The sequence below is a fragment of the Ambystoma mexicanum genome, chromosome 1q (genome assembly GCF_040938575.1).
Source record: "Ambystoma mexicanum isolate Mex_15411 chromosome 1q, UKY_AmexF1_1, whole genome shotgun sequence".
Lineage (NCBI taxonomy): Eukaryota > Metazoa > Chordata > Amphibia > Caudata > Ambystomatidae > Ambystoma > Ambystoma mexicanum.
Window position 1 is genome coordinate 1,442,107,773 of NC_090922.1, and position 26,869 is coordinate 1,442,134,641.

At 46.9% G+C, this 26,869-nt stretch overlaps 1 protein-coding gene across 3 annotated transcripts in view; it reads right to left on the bottom strand.

The window, feature by feature from the left end:
- ERI3 (ERI1 exoribonuclease family member 3) overlaps positions 1-26,869 on the bottom strand; it is a 2,288,738-nt gene that overhangs the window by 249,294 nt on the left and 2,012,575 nt on the right. The window lies entirely within an intron of this gene.

Genomic DNA, 26,869 nt, shown 5'->3' on the forward strand with positions numbered 1-26,869 from the left:
GATAGTCGGATCGTTGGTGTGGGCTCCCCAACCCGTGAGTGAGGCGTCCGTCATGACAATTACCTCCGGCCATGGTTGCCAAAATGGTTCTCCCTTGAGAATGTTTTCTTGGTAGGTCCATCACAAAACATCTTGTGCTACTCTGCTTGGAATCTGAAGGAGGTCTGACATTTTACCTGAGAATTGTGACCATTGAGTCCTGAGAGCCCACTGGAGCAATCTCATTCTCAGGAGAGCCTCTGGCACCAGGAAAATGCAGGATGCTATGAGGTTTAGCAACCTCGGAAAAATCAAAGGCCGGAAGACTGGGCATTTTGGAATTTGTTGACCATCTGCAGAATGTCTAGAGCCCTCACCTAGAGTGGTGAGGCTTTTCCCCAGGATGCGTCTAGGACAGCCCTGATGAATTGGGAGTCTTTGACATGGCATCAAGTGGGACTTCTTGAAGTCGAGAGAGAAGCCCAGTCTGAGGAGGGAGTGACAGGTCGAGTTGAGATGTTCCAGGACCGGTTGGGAGAATGTGCCCTGATCAGCCAATCATCCAGGTAGGGGTAGACGTGAATCCCCCCTCTTCTGAGACTCGCTGCCACCACCGCCATCAACTTGGTGAAAACCCTTGTGTCAGAGGTCAGCCCAAATAGCAGAACTCGAAAGTGATAATGACAACCGCCAACTGCGAATCCCAGGTACTTTCTGTGTTTGTGACTGATTGGCACATGAAAGTAAACATCCTGAAGGTCCAATGAGACCGCCTGGTCCTGAAGCTGGAGGGCCTGAAGGATCTGAGAAAGGGTAACCATCTAGGTCAAACTTGTCCTCCCTGAGGAACTTGTTCAAGTCTCTTAATCCAAGATGAGTCAGAATCCTCTGTTCTTCTTGGGTATTAGAACGTAAGGGGAGCACCAAGCCCTGTTCCTCTCCGCTACAGGTACCGGTTCTATAGCACTTTTCTCTAGCAGGGTCAACAATTCCTGCATAAGGAGCGGCTTTGGAACTTTGAAAGATTGATCATGAGGCCTTTTTAGAAAGGGAAGGCAGTAACCCTGGGCAACTTTTTCCAATGCCCATGCGTCTGAAGTAATACCCTGCCATTCTTTCATATGCTGTGAGAGTCTGGCAAATAAATGAGGGCCGTCAAAGGGCATGTCTGGACTGTACATCTGCAGCAAAACCAGACTTTCTCAAACAGGCAAATCTGCACGTTACAGTTTTAGCTGCCTTTGTTCTGCTGACACTGTCCACAGAGTCAAGACCAGTCTGGAGGGATTCGCACATCGGATCTTTTCCATCCTTGATAATGTTTAAAAAGCTGTCTCGTTCTTCCCCTTGGAGGATAGGTTCAGCCGCCATCGCTATACAATCCCATAATGCGAAAGTGAACTTGGTCAGTGCACATGTGGTATTTGTTGATTTGAGTGCCATACTTTTCTAGCCCAAGCGTCATAACGCTTGTCATCCCTGTGTAGTTGTAGTGGGCGTAGTTGGGTATACCTGTTGCCTGGATGTAGAAGTGTCAGCCTGAACTACCAAGTTTTCAGGAGTTGGATGTTTTGTTAAATACTACGGGTCACTACTTAACGCACTGTATTTGCTGGTTAGTTTTTTGTTCACAGCTGGAAGTAAGTCTGGAGTCTCCCAGTTGGCATTAACTCTGTTTTGCAGAGCTATTGGAATGGTAGAATACGGTACTCCTGAGGCCACTTGTCAAAAATATCAGTTAGGTCATCCTGCTCAAATAGTGGTGCAGGCCTACTCCATCCCAAATATTCTATCACTCTAGACATCAGTTGTCTGTAAGATCCATCGGCATGGTCCAAGGGATCTGGCCTGTCAAATTCTATTTCTGGTGAAGGATCCAACCCACTTGCAGATTGCAGGGTGTCATGTAGATCCTTTATTCTTGAGTCCTCAGAAATTAAGACCTCTGGAACATTATGTGTCCCATACTGCAATCCCAAAAGACAAGAGTCATCTGAAGATGGTTCACCATCCTCATAAATTGAGGAAAGGGATTTTAAAAAAATCCTTCCTTGGCAGCGGAGTGAATCCTTTTTTTCGACATCCTTTGAGGATTTAGGGACTTTGTCAACAATGGTGTAGAGGTCTTCGACGCCGTCGATCTCGACAGGCTTAGATGGTTGTGGCATTGAGGGATTTTTAGGGCTTGATGTAGAATCTTTTGGCGCCGATGACGTCAATGATTTTGGCTTCGAAGGAGCCTTTTCTCGACTCGAGGGAACCTCTGAGGATTCTCGAGGAGTTTTCTCATGGACACCTAGGCCCGAGGGCGCATGGGTTTTGTCCCTTGCCTTCTTTTTGTCGTGCTTGTTGACACTGGCATGGCTCTTATCTTTCTTCGAGGAGGTTGAGGCCGCTTTCTGGAACACTTCGAGCATTTTGTGTCTGAACTTCTCCCAGTGGGCGGGTGAGGCCGATTTGGTTGGGCGTGAGACACGTTCCAGGGAGGAACTTGACGATAAAGAAGGCGATCTGTGGCACCTTTTCTACGACCGCCGCAAGGAAGATGACAAGCGGTGTGAACCACTACGTGATCAGGACCTTTTAGCTTTCTTCCGACAAGGAGAGTCATCTCTCGACTCGTCGGACGATTGCCTTTTCGACTGGGATTTATGGCATCTACCTGCAGCTAGCTTCCCTTTACACTCTTTCAGGTCCTTCACTGTCATCGATAGGCAGGACCCACACTCTGAAGTCAAATGAGAGGATCCAAGGCACCATAGACACACCCGATGGGGATCTGTAAGGGACGTCTTCGCCCCACAGTCGTGGCATTTTTTTAACCCCGATATCGGAGTTGATGATGATGCCGACGACGATGCCATATTCACAAAGCGAGATGTTTCTTAGTCAAGGAACTGAAGATAATCAGAAGCGTGAGCTCTCGCCGAAAAACAGAACTGAAGCCAACAGTTTGTGCACGGGCGACGCACCATCAATGACGTCGACACCCTTGAGAGACCTAGAGTCGACAGTCATCGACGCACAGTACCCAATGCTGGAACATTTATTTATGATGTATTTATTTATTTGTAGGGCGCCGAAGCCCGCAGGCATCAGAGCGCACAAACACAGGGAATAGCAACAAAAAGACGGGACAGGTGACCAACGTGGGCAAGAGTCAGAAGCGGGCGGATTCTATTCAGAGAGGTATGGTTGTAGAGAGAGTTAGTTGAAAAGGACAGTTTTCAATCTCCGTCGAAAGGGATTGTATTCTTTTACCAACCAGAGCTCCAAAGGCAATGCAGTCCAGATTTTCGCGGCTTTGAAAGGGAAGGATCCGCCTAGACAACTGGAAAGAGCAAATTTAGGGATGTTGACCAGTGCCAAGGCCGAGGAGCGCAACTTCCTTGGTGGCTCATAAAAGGATACCAGTTCTTTAATATAGACTGGGGCAGAACCATATAAAGCTCTATGGGCTAGAGAGCCAGCCTTACATTCTAGCCGGGAGGCCACAGGGAGCCAATGCAGATCTCACCGACTATCAGAAATATGATCTCTTCTAGCTTTCTTTGTGATAATGCAAACTGCATAATTTTGAATAGTCTGGAGGGAATGGATGATTTTCTTGTTGGCCCCAATTAATAATGCATTGCCATAGTCCAATCTGGATATCACAACCACACGGGCCACTGAGGAGCAACTGGATGCCGACAGAAATGGATGCAGTTTTCTCAGCAGCTTAAGGTAGCAAGAACCATTTCTTACTATCTGGTTGATATGAGCGTCTGCACTAAGCAGGGGATCAAGATAGAAGCCCAGAGTTTTAACACTCTGTGAGACCAGAATTCGACAACCATGAATGGAGAAAGATTGGTAGCTGCGATCTAATTTCACTTGAGCATCATTGGTGCCGAAAACAACAGTTCAGTCTTATCCCCATTTAAACACACCCAGTTGTTGCTCATACACAAAGATAGATGGTCTTAAGAAGGGCGGCGACCTTGGCATAAACCCCTGATAACTTGAGAACTAGTTGGGTGTCATCAGCATAGTTCGAGAAATACACTCCAAGGTCATCCAACAGGTAACAGAAAGGTTGAATATAAAGGTTAAAAAGAAGGGGGAAATACATTCTCCCTGAGGAAAGAAGGGGGAAATACATTCTCCCTGAGGGACCCCACAGGAAATGAGGGAAGAGGGAGAGTGGCCTCATCCCAAACACTTGAGCGGTACAATTATGGAGGAATTATCTCACCCATAGAATTGAGTCAGGAGTGCAGCGACAATGTTTCTCTAAGGTGAGCAGGAGTTGGTCATGGTCAAGAAAATCAAAAGCTGCTGATAGATCCAGCAGAACCAGCATGCCAGAGCGACCTCCATCCCAGCATGCCAGAGCGACCTCCATCCCAGCATGCCAGAGCGACCTCCATCCCAGCATGCCAGAGCAAACTCCATCCCAGCATGCCAGAGCAACATGTACGTCTGCAGATGTAAAACAGTGGTCTCAGTTCCGTGGAGGGGTCTAAAGCCAGAATGTCTGGGATGCAGGATGTTAGTATTCTCAACAAAGGCTTGTTGTGGGTTGTAGCACATTTATCAAGCACCTTGAGGAGAAATGGACAGTTGGAGATGGGGCGCAGGTTACCAGGGTCACTTGAGTCCAGTCCTGGTTTTTTAACAAGAGGGGGGGATGGTGGCTTTCCCTATGGAATTGGGGACTTGATTACTGGCAAAAGAGGAGTTGACCAATCTTACCAAAAAGGGTGCAAAGATATCCTTGTAGTCCAAGAAAAAGTTAGAGGGAATGGTGTTCTGTGGATACTGAGGGACGCATAGTCGAGATTGTGACCATCATGTCGGCGAGAGAGACAGGAGCGAAGTTAAACATATGCTCTGATTTACTGATCAGAGGAATAGGAGGAGGACAGAAAGATAGACGTTCATCAGGCGAGGGTTTAGCTCTGATATTGTCCGGCGCCTTGGCCACCTTGGCTTCAAAGGCGGTCTGTATATCAGCACAGACTTGGTCTGTGGGAGCTATAGTGATGGAAAGAGTACTGGGTTTTTCTAATGACTTCACAATCTCAAAACGTTTTTTGGAACTGCTAGCTTCCTCTATTTGTTTGTTATAAAAAAATGTTTCGCTTTGTTAATAGATGTCCTGTAGTCTTTGTCTAAGATCTTCCACTGGGCTTCGTTGTCTACTGAAGGGCTTTTAAGCCATTTGATCTCCACCATACGTTTGTGAATTTTCATTTGGCATAGATCCTGTGTGAACCATTTCTGGTGAGATGGATTGCCCCTAACCAGTTTGCATCTAACCGGCGCTACATGATTCGGCATGGAGAGCATTAGGTTATTAAAATGTTTCCTAAGCAGCTAAAGCTGGATATGGAGATACCATAAGATGAGGAATACATGGGAGGACACAATCCATTCGAAAGGACTTCTTCAGTATTAGTGTGCCTAAAGTGGGAGATAGAGGCAGAGAATGATGGTAGAGTAGGCGTAGTGTAGAATGCTGGAGGAGGGAGTGTCTCATTTTTGCAGCAAAGTACTCAGCTAGGTCATTAGCTATGAAAGTGGAGTTGATAGTCATAGATTTAGAAGGAGTGAGGAGTGAGTTTAGGGTGCCTTGTAGCCGACAAGGATGGATGGAGTGAGAGTAAATGAGGGTGAGGTAGAATTCCCTTTTTGCTCTAACAAGAGAGTACTTGAGAGAGGTCCGGGGAGAGAGGTAGAGTGCCAGGTCCTCATGCAAGTTGGCACACCTCCATTTGTGCAGCAGCCGATGCATGTCTGTGCGGAGAGAGCGTATGAATGGGGTGACCCATGGTTAAGGATGCCGAGTCTTAGGGGTGAAAGTAAGCAGTGGGTAGTGGGAGGAGAATTAGTCATATTGTAGGGATTGGGAGCTGGAGATGGCAGTGTTGGTGGAAGAGGCAGGTGTGAAGGAGGAGAGTAAAAACTGTAGGTTAGAAAGAAAGGGAGGAATGGCAGAAGGTTCACATTTCCTTTTAGTAATTGGTGAGGCAAGTGGTGAAGAGGGTTCAGAGAGTGCAAAGGAGATGGAGGTGGAAACAATTGAGTGATCATTTAGGGATGGCGTGGCAGTAGTATTAGAGGCTTAGAGAGAGTTGGAGATGAATATGGGATCCAAAGAGTTAACCCCCAGTGTGGGCCAGTAGGCTATGGATAGAGTGGAGAGCATGGTAATTAAGACAAGACTGAAGTTCATATTTCTGCAAAATGTTTGGAGAGGGAAGGTTAAAGTCTCCTGAGAGAATGAGTTGTTGCTTAGTGGAATGGTTCAGTGGGACTAGGAGGGCGATAGATGGAGATGATGTGAACCGAGTGCGGTGGAACAATACTAGAGATGGTGAATTCAAGATTTGTGATCACTCGCTGTGCTATCTGTCCTGGCCAGCTAGCGCCTACGTCAAATCTTTCTGTTCAGCCTGTATGAAGAGGGTTTTAATCCTGGCAGGGGTGTCTCAACACTTCTAATGAGGTGGAGAAATGGAGTGCCATAAACCTGGATAACAACACTTAGTATTGCAGCACACATAAAGTGGAGGAATCCGACATGAAATGCCATATAACAAAATAAAAGTAAAAGACTGGATTCCCACAGCGGCCCTGGGTCCTTTGGCTTAGGTTCAGAGCCGTAAAGAGGTGCTAATTCTGTTGCAATTGCAGCCTTGAAATATTGCCCTATTCCAAACACAAGCTGAAGAACCACACGTTTAGGCGCACAGTCTGGATGCCTGCATAGGAGAGGCAGAGGATGGGAAAACATGTCGAACATTTCTTATCCCCTCATGAAAATGAAAGCTCAGGGAGGCTCACAGGAACCCCCTAAACACATTTCAGCAAAGCTGGCCGCAGGATGCCTTGCAATACAAAGGACACTCCCTAAGAGGGAGAGAAACGAACTAAGGGAACTTTCCCAGACTTGCATGGGAGCCGGGTGCAGGAAGAGTGCCCTACAGTAAACTATATGCTGATCCCTCCTGAAACCAAAGGCTCTGGGATTCAGTTAATTGATTTTAGAAAACAAAACCCATATCCCATTTTAAGCATTTTTCTGCAGACTGGCTCTTGCATAATGAATCCAGGCTAAAATGTCGGCTTATATTAGATTTTGGACTATTTACCATAATATCTTCTTGCAAGGAACATGAATGGCCGCATTGCGCAGGTGGAGTGGCACAAGGATTATTGTTCTTCTTCCTTCTAAAATGAGAGTAAAAGCCTATTAAAAGCAACATCTGATAAGGACTTACTGGAACCGTTAAGCGGGACTGGAAGAGGCTGGGGCTTCCGACCAAATTAAGACACACGTCTGTGGACATTCGTTCAAATGAAATTACTGCGCAGACACTTGGTGACAGAAACGGAGCTTGGTCGCAATGCGCATTGCCGCCTGATAGCTAGATTCCATCCCATGCTTTCCCAAAAACAAGGCGGGGCGGAGGAGGGACAGAAAGAAGGACATCCTACCGAGGTCGGGCTGGGACGAGAACATAGTGCCGGGCAGTAAAATACTAAAAAGTGGAACACAGTCACGAATCACACACAATTCATGGCATTTTCCTACAAACCGAGTAGTATGTGGGGGATAGGTTTCGAAGGAATATGTGTGGTAAATGGTACATTTCACAACAAATGAGTCTGATAAATTGTATTTAAATGAGCAGATGCACGGTGTATGAAATATGTAAGGCCCACGCCGGCCTATGATACTAGCTTTTTGGACACTGCCCTTTCCTATGAACCAGTCAGAGCCTGAAGGTGATACCAAGCATTGCAGTATCTGCCCAAAATGCAGAGGACAAACCAAATCAAACTGCCTATGCATGCCCCACATTGGCCTCCTGCCCCATTCCCTCTGCAGACATGTTGCCTTTTTCTTGTGCGTTTCTTAATTCATACCACCCTGCTGAGCTGAGAGAGATATTGCACATTCGCACCCGGGGAAGGGCGCTCAGCCAATCAGGTGGCTGGAACACCAGGCGAGAATACACAATCCCCACCCGCGGCCCTTCCCCAGGTGGTTCTTTGTTTTTTCCTTTTATATTTTCATTGTGGGGATGCTACAGGGAGCCACTCTTCCCTGCCCATCGAATAATCCAAACCAGACTGAAGAGCCCCAGCTCACAGGCAGTTTTTGGAGACTGACGTGGCTCTGCCCCAGTCCACTTAAGACCTGATGCAGGTGGCATTTCTTTACAGAGTGGCCCCGACCTATGCCCCACAATGTCTTTCTCTGAATCACTGAAAAATCTGTCTCAGAAGTGTAGAGAAGAGTGCAGTGCAGGCAGACTCCACTGCCAAAACCGACCCGTTCTAGCTGTACAATGATCCATTCCCATCCTTTACTCTTCCTTCTCTGGGTCTCCCGGTGCACAGTACATTTCTTTACATTTGCAATTCCACAAGTAAGAGGGCTGCGCTGGGCTTGCCTCCTTTAGTCCAAGCGATCACCTCTGGTTTCTAAGTATTATTATGGCGTTTCTTGTAGCAGACGGTGTATGCACACACCGTTCTGTAGGCAGAATGCTGGGCCTGGCACAGCATAATAATATAATGTTCATCAGGGGTTGGTGCAACAAGCAGCTGATTCTGTGCTTTCAGGTACTTGGGCATGGTCCGTGGGCATCAACACACATGCTGGTGCATGCAAGACAACCCAATCATAAAAGGAAGCAACACAATACAACATACTGACAAAAATAAACACCCCCTCTGTCCTCATTCTTCTTGACCTCTCCTCTACCTTTGACACAGTAAAGCACAACATCCTGATCGCACGTCTGCATGACACCCTGGGAATCACAGGTCAGACTCTGGCGTGGTTAACCATCTTCCTTTCCGACTGCCCATCCCAGGTGGATCTTGGGTCCTTTCTCTCTACTACCACTCTTTCAACTTGTGGCGTTCCCCAGGGTTCTAACCTATCCCTTGGTTCTTTAATGTCTACATGGCTGCCCTTGCACGTTTGCTTGCCACTTTCATCTCTAACTTCCAGTGTTATGCGGATGACACGCAACTCTCCTTCAGGCTACCCTCAGCCACCTCCTCTACCTCGCTCCTATCTGACTGACTGTCTGCAATTCAGTCATGGTGTGCTGCAAACGACCTCTTCCTCAACGCCAGTAAGACTGAGTTAATTTGCATTAGGATGCCTGCTCCCGCTTTCCCACTCTCACTCTGGTCGGCCTCCCTTGGCCCTGTGAACGCATCCACCTGTGAAGCAAAAAATCTTGGGGTCATCTTCGACTCCACTCTCTCCTTCTCCACTCACATTTCGGACACCTCTAAAGTCCAACTACAAGCTACACCTCCTCAGAGGTACTTTTCCTTTTCTCACCTTCGCCCAGCGGTTCACTGTCTCCAGAGTCCTGGTTCTGGCTGGACTACTGCAACAGCCTCTATCTCAACCTCCCTGCCTCTCCTCTGCGCCCTTGGCAACACATCCAGAACAGAACCTTGATACTTATCCTTGGCCACAAGCCCAGGTACTGCATCTTTCCGGTGCTGAAACCCTCCACTGGCTCCACGTGGCTGCAAGGATCAGGTTCAAGACCCTCTGAATTGTCCACAAGGCTTTCTGGGGCATGGGGCCTACCTATCTGCAATGATGCCTACCTAAATACTGTCCTTCCAGAACCCTCTGCTTATCTACCTCCAACCTTCTGCGAGTGAGCCGGTTCTCCAAGCAAAGATTTGGAGGGAGATCTTTAACCTCTGCAGGGCCTCCCTTTGGAATAGCCTCCCTGCCAGACCGCATCTTGAGCCTGATTTCCTTAAGTTACGGAAACTCCTTATGGTAATGGTAATGTTTATTTATAAAGTGCCTATACACAGACAGTGTTTCAAATCTCTCGAGGAGGGTGGGGACACAGGGAAAAAACAACAGTCGCTCAGAGCCCTTTAATTTCTGAGACGATAATGGTCTGCACAGGCAGAGTAAGTGAATGATACATTTAACAGTTTAGATGCATAAAATAGGCCTGACGGAGATTCTGCGTTTTTTTCAAGTGCCCATTAAGGGGTGAAGACAGGGGAAAACTGACAGACGATCTTCAGGCAGAGATGCATTCAGATCGTGGGGTTCCAAGTGCACCCAGTTGGTAGAGACTGCGGTAAATACGGAGAGAGTAGTTCGCTTGGATTTATTACAAGTGCAGTGAGGGGGTGGGGTGCAGGGACCTGAGGCAAGTGCAGAGAGGACTGGCGGGTGTGCCAGGGATCTGCGAGACGCTGAGGTACACCAGGCGGCCAGTCAGCAAGCTGCATGGAAGAGGAGGGAAGAGATGGAAGGAGAAGAGAGATAGGTTAGCAGGGTAGGGGGAGAGAAGGAGGAGGAGGAGAAGAGGAAGGTCTTGAGGAGTTTCCGGAACTTAAGAAGATCAGGCTCAAGACAGAGGGTGGCAGGGAGGCTATTCCAGAGAGAGGCGCCTGCTTAAGATAAGGATCTCCCTACAAATTTCTGCTTGGAGAACCGGCTCACTCGCAGAAGGTTGGAGGTAGATGAGCGGAGGGCTCGAGAGGGACAGTATTTAGGTAGGCAATGTTGCAGGTAAATTCAATGATATCTGGGTCCCGTTCTTGGATGCATATGGTTAAATGATGTGTTACTCAGAAGAATTACGAAATTTGTGGTATCAAAATGTCTCCTGATGCATATCGTCAATATGACACGACTGCATTGCTATATTTTACATTAGTATCCTACTGGGAGGGTAGTAGAAGAATACTGATACAACATGTAATGTATTTAATTTATATATATATATATATATTTTCTTTCTTTTGATAGGTTATTATAACGCACTTGATACCCAGAGGTTTCTAAGCGCAGACCCGGGATCGTCCCTGCGTTGCTTCGTGTCGTCTTGCTTCCAATGCAAGCACATTGCCCCTGAGCTATCCTCCCGAGACACCTTTTTCTCCATATTCTCTCTCACTTCCTTATGACACGAATTGTTCATCATTATATTTGTAAGATTCTGTTATTGATCCGCTTTGACTGTATTGCCTACTTATGTATTTTCTGATTTTTCCATTGGTGTTTAATAAAATCTAAATTTAAATCTCAAAATGTTGAGGTAAGTAGGTCCCAGGGCCCAGAAAGCCTTGTGAACAATACAGAGGGTCTTGAATTTGATCCTTGGAGCCAGTGAAGGGATTTCAATGCTGGAGAGATGCGGTCGCTGGGCTTGAGGCCAAGGATAACTCTTGCAGTTCTGTTCTGGATGAGTTGCAGAGGGTGCAGGGTAGAAGCAGGGAGGTTGAGGAAGAGGCTGTTGCAGTAGTCCAGCCTAGAGAGAAACAGCGCTCTGGAGACGGTGAGAGGCTGGGGGAAAGTGAGAAAAGGTAGAGCACCTCTGAGGAGGTGTAGTTCATAGTTAAGACTTTTTTGAGATGTCAGAAATGTGAGAGGAGAAGGAGTGGAGTCGAAGATGAAAGATATTAAGACATTCCTCTTCTCTTCCTTCTCTCTCCCTCTACCCTGCTAACCCCCTCTCTCTCTCTCTCTCCTCCTCCCTCCTTTTACGCACAGCCTTCTGACTGGCCGCCTGGTGTACCTCAGAGTCTCATGGGTTCCTGGCACCCTTGTCAGTCCTCTCGCACTTGCCTCTGGAGCCTGCACTTGCTGCATCGTTACTGCACTTGGTCAATTACCCTTCGGTGTGGCATCTCTCAGCACTTAACCCAGCTTCCGTCTGACTGGGCGCACTTGGTCCCACCCACCACTTGCCCCCCAACACTTGCCTCCCCACCCCTTCAACCTCTCCTGCACCTGTCTGTGCACTTGCTCGAACTGAATGCACCATGCCTTGAAGATCGTCTATCTGTTTATCCCTTGTCTCCCCCTCCTTGGATGGTGGTTCCTCAATGCACTTTGAAAACCTGCAGAATCGTCGTCAGACCTATTTGCTGTCATCTACACTGTTAATTGCATTATATGCACTTGTTCCATGCACCCACTCGGCCTGTGCAGACTTGTATGGTTCAGTAATTCAAGGGCTCTGAATGACTTGTTCTTTCTCCTTGTTCCCTCCCTCCTTGTGCGCTTTGAAACACTTGCTTTGTGTATAGGCGCTTTACAAATTAACAATTCCATACCATACCAGCCCCATGTTTCTCGATGAAACATGCCCATCCGCATTAGACATGTTCTTCAGGTATTGCTTGAATGTCCAAAGGCCCAGTCCAAGCCTAAATATTAAACCTTAAATTGGCAGGCAGTGCCGTTCCACAAAACATAACTTTATTCAGATTTTGCTGTTGGAGGTGTTGCATGGTTTAAGTAGAAATATGTGTGTCTGCAGATTTGCAATGAGGGGAGGTGCCCTTGAGCTTGCTATGGTAGAGTGTAAACGTATTGATATGCGGTGAATGGAGTTGTGCTAGAGAAAATGGCTCAGCTGAATGGTGGTAAATTCATGTATGCATGCATGAATATGGGGTAGTAGCTATATAGTATCTTTATCCCATTAGTATGGCCTCAATGAGCTTGTGGGTGAACGCCCTTGGGGACCGAGTCCAAGTATGTGGTGTGTTGAACTGAGTAAATTGCTGGTGCGCAGTAGGCTGGGATAGGTGTTAGGTGGGCTGGCCATGCTCCATTAAGCAACCCAATATAGTCAGGCATGTGGATTGGTGTTGGAGGAGGTCAGAAGTCTAGATCATGCAAGAGAAATTCACTAGGTTACCAGCTTGACCAATAAGTGTCTTAGGTTGAAGCTGCAGTCTAGTGCTGGAGATTTGTTATGTGTCCAGCTAGACCACATTGTATCATAGGTCCTAGCTGCAGTCTGAGGGCTGTTATGCTTTGAGTATTGGAGTGGGGTATGGATGCGGGTGTGTTTGGGTTAGTTGCCGTGCCTATGGCGGTTGTCCACCTAGTGGTGTTTGACTACGTATCTTGATTATTCGCTCAGTGCTTTACTTTGGTGTTACTGGGCAAAATCGAGTCATCCCAAATGTTTTCAGGGTAGTACTTTACCTTGCATATGTAAATGTTCTGGAAGTGAACACAATTGTGACAGAGGCATATGGTGCCTTGAAGAGAGGGGGAGGGAGGAAATATCACGTTGCTGCAGGGAATAACCAGGTTTTTAGGGCCTTTTTGAAGGAGAGGTGGCTTGGATAGAGAAAGTAGGGTATTTAGGGGTAGAACATGAGGAGGACTGCAGAACCAGATCTTAAGTTTCTGGTGGGTTGGTAGCGTGTGAGCTTGTCCTGGAGGAATTCTGGGCCAGTGTTATGGATGGCTCGGTGTGGGATGCACATGGCCTTAAAAGCCGCCCTTTGAATGACAGAAAGCCAGTGTAGTACTGTAGGGCTGGGGTGATGTGTTCTCTGGATGAGAGGGCAAGGAGGAGTCTGGCGGAGGAGTTTTGGATTCGTTGGAGTTTCCTGACCTGGTACACTGGAGCGCATAGATAGAGGGAGTTGGCATAGTCTAAGCGGGAGAGAATGATGGCAAGGATTGCAGAGTGGGGGAAAAGTCAGAGTCCAGCGTGCATCCAAGATTCTTTAAAGAGGTGGGTGTGGCTCCTAAGGAGTGTAGACAGGGGTTTGGTTGGGGAAGGAGAGATGCTTTACCACACATTAGGATTTCAGTTTTGCCAGGGTTCAGGAGGAGGTGGTTGGTCATCATCCAGAGGTCGATTTCAGCGAGGCAGGAGGCGAAGGCGGGGCCTGGGTGGGGGCATGCGGGTGGCAGTGAGTCATGCGATTTGGGGATCTTGAAAATGATTTGGGTGTCTTCCACGTATTTGTAGCAGGTAAGGTTAAAGGAGCGGATGTGTGCTGGAAGGGCACTGCGGTAGAGATCAAGAGGAGAGGGGACAGGGAGGCTTCCTGTGGAACCCTTTTGGGAACAGGATGGGAGGGGGAGGAGTAAGGTGGAAGGAGTATGATTTGCGAGCGGTTGGAAAGGAAGGTGGAGATCCACAGAGTGGAGTCTCTGATGCCTACGGAGTGCGGTCTGTCTGCGAGTATGGCGTGGCCAATGGTGTCAAAGGCAGCAGGTAGACAGAGGTCTGTGCGTGCATTGTATGAACATGCGTGTCAGGATGTGTGCTAATAAACACATTTATTTTTGGCAGAGTTGTGGTCTGTAAAAGACTATGGTTAGTGTTGTGTTTGAGAATAAGGGTAGTTTAGGTACATTTTGTGCTGAAAGATGTGCAGGTCCATGGTGTTCAGCAGAGTTTGCGAGTTGCGGTTTTTGGTGATTAGTTTGTAGGTAGAAGCCAGGTAACATTATGGAAGTTTACAGTTGTCTGGAGAGTGGTGGACTGAGTGTTGAAGGAAAAACACAGCTGAAAACCAAAGCAGTTGTGAATTTTAAAAAGTGTTTTTTGTTTGATTCAGATAAGGTTTCACACAGACAGTGAAAGGGGTAATGGAGGTGCTTTTGCAGAGGTGGTGCGGGTAGGGGTGGATGAGGTGTGAAGGATTATACTGCGTTTTGTGTTTGACAGCAGATGTATGTAGAGAGTTGCATAATAAAATCGGTCAGACAAGACATTTTGAGTTCACCTAGAGACATGCCCACCATAAGTCTCAGTTGATCTTGAATACATTACACAAACTGACTTTATTTCTATGTTACAGGTTCCATACAGTACATCCCGTCCATAGAAATATTCCCAAGGAACATAGTTTCTATGTAATTTCTTTTAGACCTTGCATCACATAGTAAACATTACACAAGTTGAACAGGAGTATTACAGTGCTGAATCTCACTCCTAGCCCGACCCATGCATCCGTTGTAATCTTAGTACCCTTAGGAAGAAGGTTGTTCATTTATGACTTAAATGTGGGTGTGAGGAATTCGACCATTCGACCCTCCGCACAGTGGGTGCATGCTCACTTGGGCTTTTTTGAAATTTTATATGAAATTGAATGTTGATAGATCAGACTCTGGAAAATGTGTCGGGCTAATCCGCACACAATTTACTATGCTCACTGCACGACATACACAGACCTGTGCACTCTGGGTGGACACAGCCTACAGGAGCAGTCCTCCCTGTCATATTTAGTTTGGATCTGACAGGTGGAGTAGATGATGCATCTCAAAGGGGGAGGGCCAACCCCTTCCTCCTGCCTTGGCCAGCCTAATTAACTATCAATGTCTCCATGGATCCGCCCTGTCCATTTGCTTAACCTCTGCAGATGGTGGCAGCAATTAACATAATTAACATACTCGCATACCTCAAACAGGCCCACATGGGGGCTGGCTGCTAGAGGTTAACAAAATAGATAGGAAATCCCAACAACCTTTGATATGCACTGTGTCAACCTGAAGCCAGCTCATGCCTCTCAGTATGAAGGGCAGTGACCTGTCATGGCTGGGACTGTGTGTTTACAGTAGGCAACCCCCGCAACGGGCCCCATTCAGAAGGTACGAGAATGTGGTTTGCAGAAGAAAGAAAGTTTGTTCCAGCCGCAGCTTCAAGGAAACCTGCCGTTTTAATCAAGAACCACAGAGAGTTCCATTAACTCCAGAGACCCTTTGATCCACAACAGACAGGAAGATGGGTGGGACTTAGTATTACATGTTTTCACCCCTTTACCTTTTCTATTGCAAAGCACTCTGGTTATGACCTCATGCATACAGGAGATTCTTGGTGGGGACACAGGATTGGTTCATTAAGGCAAGATTAGCCTACACCAATCACTGTAGCCCATTTGGCTGTTTTGTCAGATCATCTGAAGGCTTCACCAGAAGCAGGTAAGAAAACCTCAGCATTGGACCCTGCCTGAAGGTACAGTCTGCCTTACATCTTCCGCCAGTGAAGGAAGGCCAGGACCTCCAAGAGGGTAGCAAGATCCCTCCCCAAACATCTCCCAGAGAACAGAGGGAGCTAGTGAATCCAGAGGACCCCCAAGCAGCTCCAGAACCCAGCCAGCACACAGCGTGCCTGCTAGGCTTTGCAGCAAGCTTTCTAGATGGGAAATGCCAGAGATTCTCTAAATGAAAATAAGGACAAGGCAGCTGCCTGCAACACTCTCCTTAGCCTTGGGCCATCCACCTTAAAGGACGAAACAAGCCCAGCGAAGAAGCTAGGCTGAGTGCATCGACAAGCATCTACCAATGTCCGCCTTAAAGGCCATTTTTGAGCCAGTCAAGCCCCTCGAGCAACAACCGACTGCACAACTGACTGTTGTTAAACCACAGTCACTCACGCCGTCCGAGACGTCTTGACCAGTGCTTCAGACCCGCTGGCCAGCATCGAGACAACAATTCCTGACCCACCATGTAGGTCTGCCTGCAGCTGTCTGTCCAACCTCGCTCATCGAACTGCCTCCCACCTGATACCCACAGCTGCCTCCTGCCTTGAACACTGTCGCAGGGGCGGCAAAGCACCCTGAAGCCGACTTGACGCTGTCAAGAACCAAGAACTTCTACAAGCCAAGGTACATTGTAGTTCTGTCCCCCTGGTCCTTCTCCGAAAGCCCCCAGTGACATTTTACGACCCATTGCTCCCTTTGTGTTGAAACCAAGTATCTATGAGATATTGCGATTAATTACTTTGGATACTGACAGGATTGTAGTCGCTAGAGTGCATCCCTTTTCCTTCTTTGAAACGGTCTGTTCTCTGCATTTCTTTACAGGATGGGTTGTATTTTGTAGTGTGCTAGAACTGTCTGCTGTGATAATAAAGTAGATGTGTGTATACAACCTTGACAGTCCCTTTTATCATTGGGCAAAAAATGCATTTTCGCTGAGTTGCAACTAACCAAAGATCCACAACCTTGCGGAGATAAGCCTCCCATTCCGTCCATGTTACCAAAATTGGACAAGGAGGTTTATAATTTGCTTGTGTTTCCAATCTGTTTGGATCCCTTCTGGTGTACTAGAGGTGTAGGGCTGATTGATGGTTTAGAAACCGATATTCATCCCTGAACCACTGGTGCCCTGGAAGTTGATTCGACACAGTTGGCATTGCACGGACAAGACCCACTTTATCTACTTGTGTACTCTGGTTTTGGAGAAAAAACAGTGTAATGCTCGGCACCCTCAAAACCCCGACCAAGCCAAAGCACCTCAGACCAATAGCAACAAATAGACCACCCGTTCCCGGAGACAATGGCTTTATGGAACCTTCTCTACTTACACTCACAAGAAAGCTACTCAATACTTTGAGAGAATGCCATCTGCAAGACTATAAAAGCCTTATGTTCATTTTATTTCTATTAGTAAAATGATGCAGGTAATTCCGTTTCTGAAAGGGAGGCCTGCTAATCAGACCTCCACATCACCATGCTCCATGCTAAAATTATAGTGCACTTATGTGCCTTTCCTGAGGTAGTCTCTTGACAACCCCAGTACCAGTCCTGCAATGGTAGCAGGCCAGGTTCAAATGTCAACTGTGCATTCTTTACAGTTGCCAGAACACCAAGTTCCAAGAGGCAGAGGTGAATTTATAATCGTCTGCACCACTGAGACAAAAATATTTTATGTGTATCCTAGTCAGCCTGGTGGCACACACAACTGTAAATATAGGCCATGGCTGGTAATAATATGGTGGTTACTGAGGGTACACAACTATACAGCCACAGCATTTTGAGATCATATTAGTGTCAACTTAGTGAGCAGTGCTCCAACTATGACAGGAATGATGTTTATTAGCTGTCCGGACTGGGTGTTTCTACAACAGCCATGTGAAACAATGCCCAAGAAGCAGATGCTTTGATCCTCCTTAGGAGGGCCAACATCTTCCTCCTAGTGCAAAGGAAGGGAGGTCTCCTGGGAATCGGTGCTTCAAAGGCTGTCCTCACAAAACAAAGCCACAAACCAAGGTATTGATCACTGGGGCACTTTTGAACTCTGCAGGCATGGAAAGTGGGAGAATTCATAGTAGCCAAGTGGAGAAGGATAGGCCAGGAGAGGTGTTCCACCATCTTGGGTTTCTGCTAGGGCTCGCTATAACTTCCTCCAGACAAAGCACCCTGGTTATGATGACAGAAGGTAAAGGACACTTGGCAAAGCTACTTGATTCAATCCCCGACAACAGGCATAAATTAGACCAATCCCCTGTAACATATTTCCTTTATAAGGAGAGTAAATCCTCTCTTTAATGGATTCATCTTCGGACTTCAAAACTCACCTGGACCTCTGTTGGGGATATAGTCTATTCCATAGACCTCTGCCAGAGCCATGAATACTGAAGAGGGAAAGCTCTTCTTCCTACCCATCCCATGGGCACTTTTGAGTAAAACTGCTGTGCGGACAAGGCCTGCTGCAACTACAAGTTCCTAGTTTTAATAGAATTGAATAGAGCCTTTATTGGACATTCTCTTATGTTGGTACCAAAGTACTATTGTTGTTTGTGTTGCAACTATATCAGCTCACTGTGAAGAATAGTGCAGATCCCTCACTGAAACCCTGCCTGAGGTCTCCTCCCAGGTGGCCAGGGGAAGCAGATGCTTCCTGATCCCAATCCTGGGGGTGGTGTACTGCGGGAGGATAACCTTGGTGGAGACTAGGCCAAGGGTAGGGAGGAGATTCTGTGGGATGAGACACAGTATTTTTCCTTTAACACCGAGACGCTGACCACTGTACCAAAAGAGGATTTGGCTTACTGTCTCTCAACTTACTATGGCAACTAAGGCGGTAAACCCTAGGGTTGTAACACCATAGTATATTATACTAAAGGAAGGAATTCTTTTGGTTCCTAAAATCCAATGTACTCCTCAATACCAAGGGTATACTACAAAGAATGGCGGAAATAACTTCTAAAAATAATTTTCCTGTAGCAAAGTTGAATCCTACAGCCCCCTCTGTTATAATTACTAAGGGAATCAAATCTACTCTTAGAAATATTCAAGAAGTAGAAAAACCTGGCTTTGATGATGTAAACTACATGTCCCAGAATCCTACAGGGACTGAGACGAAGAAGAGGGCTAAAGAAACCTGTAGATGCAGTAGTCAGGCAATTAGGCCTAACAGCCTTTGCAAGGGTCAGGCAAGAGTTGGACGGCTGGCAGCAGAAGCAGTGGTAGAAGAGTATGAGGCTGGCAATTCACGAGGAAGTGTGATCACAGAAAGGAGGCTGGGACGTGGAGACAGCAGATTTCACCTGCAAGCTCTGAGAGAGTCCTGTGTTTACAAACCCTGCATTGCCGTGGCTGCACTGAGGAAGACGTGCTGAGAGAGGAGCTTTCTCCATGTGCACTGAGTGGCTGTGATTGCAGAGCTGTGACCGTGCTGAAGCCCGAGGCCCGCAGCAGAAGGCAAGCTGAGGGACTGAGGAGTGAATGAGACTCCCAACTGCCATGGCCGGGTCAGAGACATCTGTGCTGCAGAAGGTTGTGGGTCCCAAGAGTGTCCGAAGCAGTAGTAGCAGTTGAAGTTTGGAAAATGAAGCAGCTCGCAAGTGTAGTGTTCCTGGAGCCGGTGAGTGAAGCTCGGTGTTCAGATTCACCCAGCATGCCTTGCCCGCAAATGTAAACTCAGTAGTAACTCGCATAAGTTCAAAAGCCAGTATAAACTGTTTGTAGTTGTGGAAATTCCTTTAAATATGGAAATGTAACATGTGCACTATTAGTGAGAGCAGTAGTGTTTGTGCAAGAAGAAAAGTCAATTATTTCCATTGTCGAACAATTTTACTGTTGCAGGAGTGGGCACGTGTGTCTCATTAAAAGGGAATGGATGTTAAAAATCATTCTGAAAAACAAACGTTGACTTTCACAAGTGTAACAAGTGAACGCAGCATCAAAGGAAGGTCGTGTGTGAACAATTGTTTTCCCTGAAAGGAGTCTGTAGCCGTCTCTGTGATATTGAATAGAAATTCAATCACTTGTATCTCTTTAAGGTTAAAGATCTATCTTAAAGCGTGGTCGTGTGTGCTTAAATCTGTTTTTCCTCTGAAGACTGAACCTCGTAGTATTTTGAACACTTATCCTTAAGTCCAGAAGTTGTAATGATTAGAAGAACAAGCATTACCCAAGCCAAGAGGTGTACCCTTTCCATAGAGAAACCAGTCCTATTGAAATCTATCCACCTTGTTGAAGGTCCTCTGTCCTCTGATACAAGTGTGGCATTGTTACCTGAGCTGGAAGAGTGGCAGGGTAGTTACTGGAACCCAGAAAGTGTGAACCAAGCTGGGGAAGGGAACCGGGTGCTGGTGAACGAGCCATGCAGAAGAAGAGCATCTGTAATGCTGAAGACTGTTGCAGTTGAGAGAGAGTCAGTCTTGGAGCAGAGGCAGGTTATACTTGTGGCAGCAAGGCAGACAGAAGAGGCAAAGAGGCTAGGAAAGAAGAGGGCCTTGCCTACCTGTAGAGGTCGAAGTGTCTTGTCTTTATAAGCCTAGTAATTCTGAAGCAAAAGACAAAGCTCAAAAGGTGAGTCGCGCTTTGGTTGATGATTATTCAACAGAGAAATGTCCGTAATTAAATATATTTTTTTATTTCTTCATTCAGACACCCTGTCTGAATCAAGAGTACAAAAATATATTTGTGGCTATAGGCCAGCCTTGCAGCACTGATCTCCAAACTGATTGATCTTGAGCTCGCCCCTCTGGATGAAACAGACCCACCCCCCTAAATGTCCCCACCATTGATCATGTAGCTTCATATGTACACACAGGACATGGGTACTTCTAGCCTGCATGCACCACCACCTCAGGATTCGTACCTGCTTTTGCTACTATCCGACTAACAACCAACGTCCCTCCCCACTGCCTCTTTTCATGCAGGGCCTTGCTCATTTAGGCTGCCAAAATGGCAGCAGTCCACTATGGAAGTTCGCTCTGCATTATATGTGCTTCAATGGTTGTATAAAGGGACAGACATAACTTGTTCTCAGTGATGGGTCAAAAAATAAATGGGGTTTGGCATTTCGCTTTCTTGCGATTTCCCATTGGCATATCCTGGGCAAGTGCTGTGAGTCCAGATAAGAGTTGCAATCTGAGCTAAGACCTTGCTAGGCCTGGGCACAGGGTCATCTGGCAGCCTGTTCCGTGGCCTTTTGGAAAATGTTGAAAGTAACTCGCTTCTTAAGTGAGTCTTATTTCAGAGATCCTGGTCGCATAGGCTGTATGGAAACAAGAGCAGAACAAAATCGTCTCCAAATGGGTTAAGTTGGAGGAAAGGGCATCATCAACTGGAGTCTCTTCTTTTAATTGTCACACGTAATTACGGGTTAGATTTCCTCTTCAATCCTCTTCTACCATCGGAGTTCTACCGGAAGTCGAGAGAGGGTCAAAAACCCAGCACTAAAAATGGTGGCCCAGTACACAGAAAAAGGAGATTGTTCTCAGGAAGGGAGAATTTCAGAAAATCACCGTTGGTATCAGCCCATGGCATCGCAGAGGTGAGCATGGCACAGAGTGGTTTTGGGATAGTGGTTAAAGAGTAAAGCATGCATTTACTGAAATGTGATCAGAGAAGTGTCTGAATAGTCGTAGCAATGCAATGGGAGAACAGCTTGCATATGCGAAGGTCATAAAGGCGCTGAATGATGTTGCCGCGTGCACTGGGTTCATAAAGAGATGAAGGTTTCTGATGGACAAGGAAAACAAAAAAGGAAAGCAATAAGGAGCGGATCAGCCTCTTCAAAAAGTAAATGGCGTGGGCATGGAAATTAAAGCTTCATCCTTATCATCCCATTAACAGGGATGTTTTACTCTGGATCATTAAATATGTATATCTTATTACACGCCTTGTTAGACTATTGAGCTCTATTGACTGATGATAAATTCCAAGCATCATCCCGGCAATAAATTTATCTAGGGATGATGAAGACTCAATAATCCAGCGAAGCAGATAATATGATAGGGCCTTAAAAAAGATCATTACATTATATGTCAAAATTAAAAGTGAAATACACTTTATTAACACTGGTTCCATACTCGGGCCCCATTACTTGTTATAGCTTGATGATTGAGTGGATGGAAAACAAAACAAGGACATTAATTCGGCAGTGCAGTGGAGAGGCCGTGGAGAGAATATGGAGGAATATGTAATTACAGCCGGCTAGTTTCTAGGTCATGGGCTCCTATATGCAGTGTACATCCGACAGGGCAGGAGATGGAAGGGGTTAGTCTGCAGCAACTAGTGATCCCCTAGTCCTACCTCTGAACTCACTGTCCTTGCTCTGCCTGGAGATGCAATGTCAGACTGTGACCTATGGAACTGCGATGAAAGCAGTAGTCATCACATGTGGAGTCCCATGGATATTACATGACTGGCCTGCGCTATTTGCACCGAGTCTGATACCTGCACCAAAGTCTCAAAGCAGATGAATTGCATTAATTGATCAGAGGCACAAAGGGACTTAAACAAAATATCAATGACCAATTGGAATTTGCACCGGGTATTCCTCTAGGACGGAAACTCAGTGGCAAGTCCTAACTGCAACAATTGTAACTCGGGGCAAGGAAGTACCCAGTGCAGGCCTGGCAAAAGCATCTTCTACTATGGATCCCATACTGTGAATCCCAGAACACCTGCAGGAGCGCCACACCAACATGGCCGACTCCCTTCTACCCATTCTGCTTGGAGATCTGCCTCCCAAACCTGCCCCTGCCGAGCCATGTTATTGGCCACAGAAGAATACATTCATGGAAGCAGGAGAGAGCCGGATGGCAGAGCTGGCTTCACCTGACATCGAATTCCGACATAAAAGGCCAAAGACCCCTGTCTGGGCGCGTGCAGCGCTTCGGAGCGCGAGTCTCTTCTGCGGCATCTTCCACAAACTACTAAACACTTTTCCGGCCGAAGCCGCATACAACAGTGACATCCGTTATACATGAAGGTAAAGTGTCAATTACACCCGTCTCCTCTACGCAGTCCCTTTATTGCTTAGCAATATGTCTCTGTCCCCCGACCCACATATGCCTGCACAGATCCCCGGCCTGCCTGCACTCAATCCCACCATTTGTATGTGTGTGCCGGATAACCCTGGTGTTTCATTTCAAACACACCACCCGGCTGCCACCTCGCTATTAGCCCCTAACTGCACTTACTAGGTAAACCGGGAAACTCCTCACTGGAACCTCACTACATGACTATTTCTTATCACAAATGCTCTGCGTCGCCGATGCAGCCACTGACCACAGGGGGCAGCTTGGCCACCCTAGACGGCCCTTGGGCATCCCTATTATACCCATGATGAGCCGTTTCAGTGGGCATACTGTCAAGCCTCTTACTGCTGTATGATACACTCCAACAACAACCAGGCAGTCACTACCCGCGACTTTCAGGTCTTTCCGTGATGAAGGTCTCACAACATTGCTTCTGCAACTGACTACTCGATTTGCATAACTGACCCTGCAATGCAATAAAAAAACACAATCTTGCCGCCTTTACCCAAGTAGCTCTTACAGCTCCCACTCATGACGGGTGTGGCTGTGCCATATGCAAGCTGTGTGTTGCATATGTAATTTGAACTGGTCTGTAACTTACCTGATTTGACCTGCAGCCGCGTGCTGCATATGAACCTACCTGATTTGACCTGCAGCTGCATAGGAACCTACCTGATTCGACCTGCAGCCGCGTGCTGTACATGTAATGTGAACTTGTCTGTAACCTATCTTATTTGACCTGCAGTCGTGTGCTGCATATGAGCCTACCGGGTTTGACCTGCAGCCGTGTGATGCATTTGTAATTTGAACCGGTCTGTAAACTACTTGATTGACTTTATCCAATGTAACTAGCGCCTAGATGCCTCCTATGCAGCCCACAGAGATTTTTCTACAAGCACTCAAATGCCAGACAATTAATATACCTATATAAAAAACAAAGATCGTTAAATTGCCTGTTAAGAGGATTAACTTTTTCTCAGACCGACGATATGAAATTAGTCTTTTCACTAATTAGAAACCACAATAGTGATGTACAGCATCACGTGCAGCTTCGAGTTAAACTATGCTCCTTCCCCATTGGCTATTTTAGCTAGAGTTGATGGGAGTTGTCATCCAAAGCATCTGGAGAGCAAAAGGTTGCAGGCGCCTGCAGGAATGATGCAACGTTTTCCATTCAGCATGCTGGGTGGTTTGGGTCAGAGGATGGCTATGCTACTCAAGAGGGGGAGATCATCTCTGTTGATTAGAGGTTGATGTAGAACTCCTTCCAAACTCCCTTTAGCAATAGTATATGCAGCTGTGTACTTTGTTACATTTTAGGTTTCTTTTTAGCCTTTTAACTTGATTTTAACTTGTGGCAAATGGCTCATCCGTTTTCAGCTTTGCTGATATTGCAATTTCAAGTGAAATCATTGACATTTTAAAGGCGATTGTCTTTGACTAGATGGGTATTATTTGATTCCTGCCCGAGGGGCGAAGTCTTGGCTTTCTGATCTTGCTCTCCTTAAGATGTCATCCTCACATTAGGGACTGCACACGACATGCCCATCAATCACTACTCTCCTGCTCAACAATGATCGGGGATGGGTAACTAGTTTCTCTTACGAAAATATAGTATATGTAAACCCGTTGCTACCCAAAAAAATGCAACAAGTTAATAACTGCCATGATCAACGCTAGTTTCTTTGTGAACAGCGACTGCTTTATTGCCTATTTTATCACAAAAGACGAGCTTGGCACTATATTTATTACATAAACCTGGTTAAATGAGGACTCTCGGGCCATTCTATATAGCTTGTTAGCAGAGTAGTATACTATTAGATTTTTATATAGTATGACAAATCAGAGGCTGTCGTCCCTTCTGCTCTAGGTATAGACGTTTTTCAGGGTTCAGGGCGGTGCGTCCTCGGTACAATAATCCCTGTGGGGAGGGGGGGGGGTGGTGCACAGCAGGAAGATCACCTGGGAACATAAGCACCTTATGGGACAAAGGACGATCTTCAGGAGAGGCAGTATAACCCAGCTGAGAGGTCCTTCAACCCATTTTCAGCAGTTCAATTACCCTCCCATCTGCTCTAATAGGACCGATAACTTTTATTGTGAAACCAATCCGACTAGTTCATTCATGCAGAGTAAAGAGCGAACCAATACTGACATTGACTTACTGTCCCGGGAGGATAGCACAGCGGCAACGTGCGCGCCTTGGAAGCAAGACGACACGAAGCAACACAGGTTCGATCCCCGGGTCCGCGCTTAGAAACATCTGGGTGTTTAAGCGCGTTATAAATACGCAACTAAGAGAAGAACAAGTTACTTTCTTACCTGGTAACGTTCTTTCGATGGGATGGTCCGACGACGTATTCCATATCTATGACATGTAATCACCACAGCTGTGCTGCTTCGGAAACTTTTTTCCTGCGTCGATGACGTCGATGCACCGTCGTCGAGGACCTCCTCCGACGTCCAACGTCATCCGATGTGATAAGTAGGACGCACGACGCCCGTAGCCTCAGTTGTAGTTTTTTCCCCCAGAACGTGTGACATTAGTCAACTGCCAGTCAGACACAAAGCCTTGCGGAACGTAAGCTGCAATCGCAAAAGAAATTATGCAGCGGGGAAGGCAGGGCGGGAGCGATATGGAATACGTCGTCGGACCATCCCATCGAAAGAATGTTACCAGATAAGAAAGTAACTTGTTCTTCGAGGGGATTGGGTCCTCCGACGTATTCCATATCTATGACAGACTCCCAAAGCAGTACCAGAGCAAGGAGTAGGGAAAGAATTTAGAATCAAAATTTAGAATAGCCAATCAAATAGCAGAGCAAAGGACCGCCTTGCCAAAGGCCAGATCCTGTCCTCGGATGGAATCGAGGGAATAGTGACGTACAAATGTATGTACTGAAGCCCAGGTGGCTGCATCACAGATGTTGCGAATAGGAACACCCCTCTGCAGGGCAGTAGATGCAGCCATACCCCTGGTAGAATGGGCCCGCAAGCCAGCCGGTGGGTCCTTACCCGCCAAGCGGTAACACTCCGAGATGGCTAAAATAATCCAGCGAGACAACGTCTGTTTCGTCACAGCTTGCCCCTAACGCTTTCCAGCGTAACCAATAAAGAGTTGATCGTCCACTCTGACCCGGGACATGCGTGAAACATAAAAGCTTAAAGCTCTCCTAGGATCAAGCCTATGGAGCCTCTCCTCTTCCTTACCAGGATGCGGAGGAGGATAGAATGCCGCAAGAACAACCTTCTGGGCCAAATGAAATTCCGTCACTACCTTCGGAAGAAAAGAAGGACGAACTCTAAGGACAACCCTGTCCTTGTGAAATACAGTGAAGGGTGGCTTAACTGAAAGTGCCTGTAACTCACTCACTCTGCGAGCGGAAGTAACCGCAACTAAAAACACAGTTTTCAGAGTTAACAGCCTCAAAGGGCAAGAATGTAAAGGCTCAAACGGAGCACCCATAAGAAACTTAAATCCCAACCGGGCACCAGGAAAGGTGACGGAGGGAACACATTAGTGAGCCCTTTCAGAAACTGTGAAATTAAAGAGATTTTAAAGTAAGAACAATCTTCAGACGAGCGCTTAAAGACGGACAGCGCCGCCAGGTAACCTTTAATGGTACCCACTTGCAAACCCCTGTGGGCCAAAGAAAGTAAAAAGGACAGAACCATGGGGATGTCACATGCAAAAGGATCCACATTCTGAACTCTGCACCAGTCGCAGAACTTACGCCAACGGCAACGGTACAGAGACTTTGTTGCTGGCCTTCGGGCCGAAAGCAACACCTCCAACACGTCTTCAGGGAGGTCCCAATCCTTATACCTCAACCTTTCAGAAGCCAAGCGTGAAGGTTGAGGGATCTGACCTCTGGATGGAGAACCTGACCCCCCTCCCGTGAGAGCAGATCGTCTCGGTAGGGAAGACGATGTGGAGGGCAGATGGACAAGTCGAGAAGGTCCGGGTACCACGTCCTCCAAGCCCACGCCGGAGCAATGAGGATCATCCGGGAACCGAACTTCCGTAACCTCCGCAGCACTTGCGGGATGACGGGGACTGGAGGAAACGC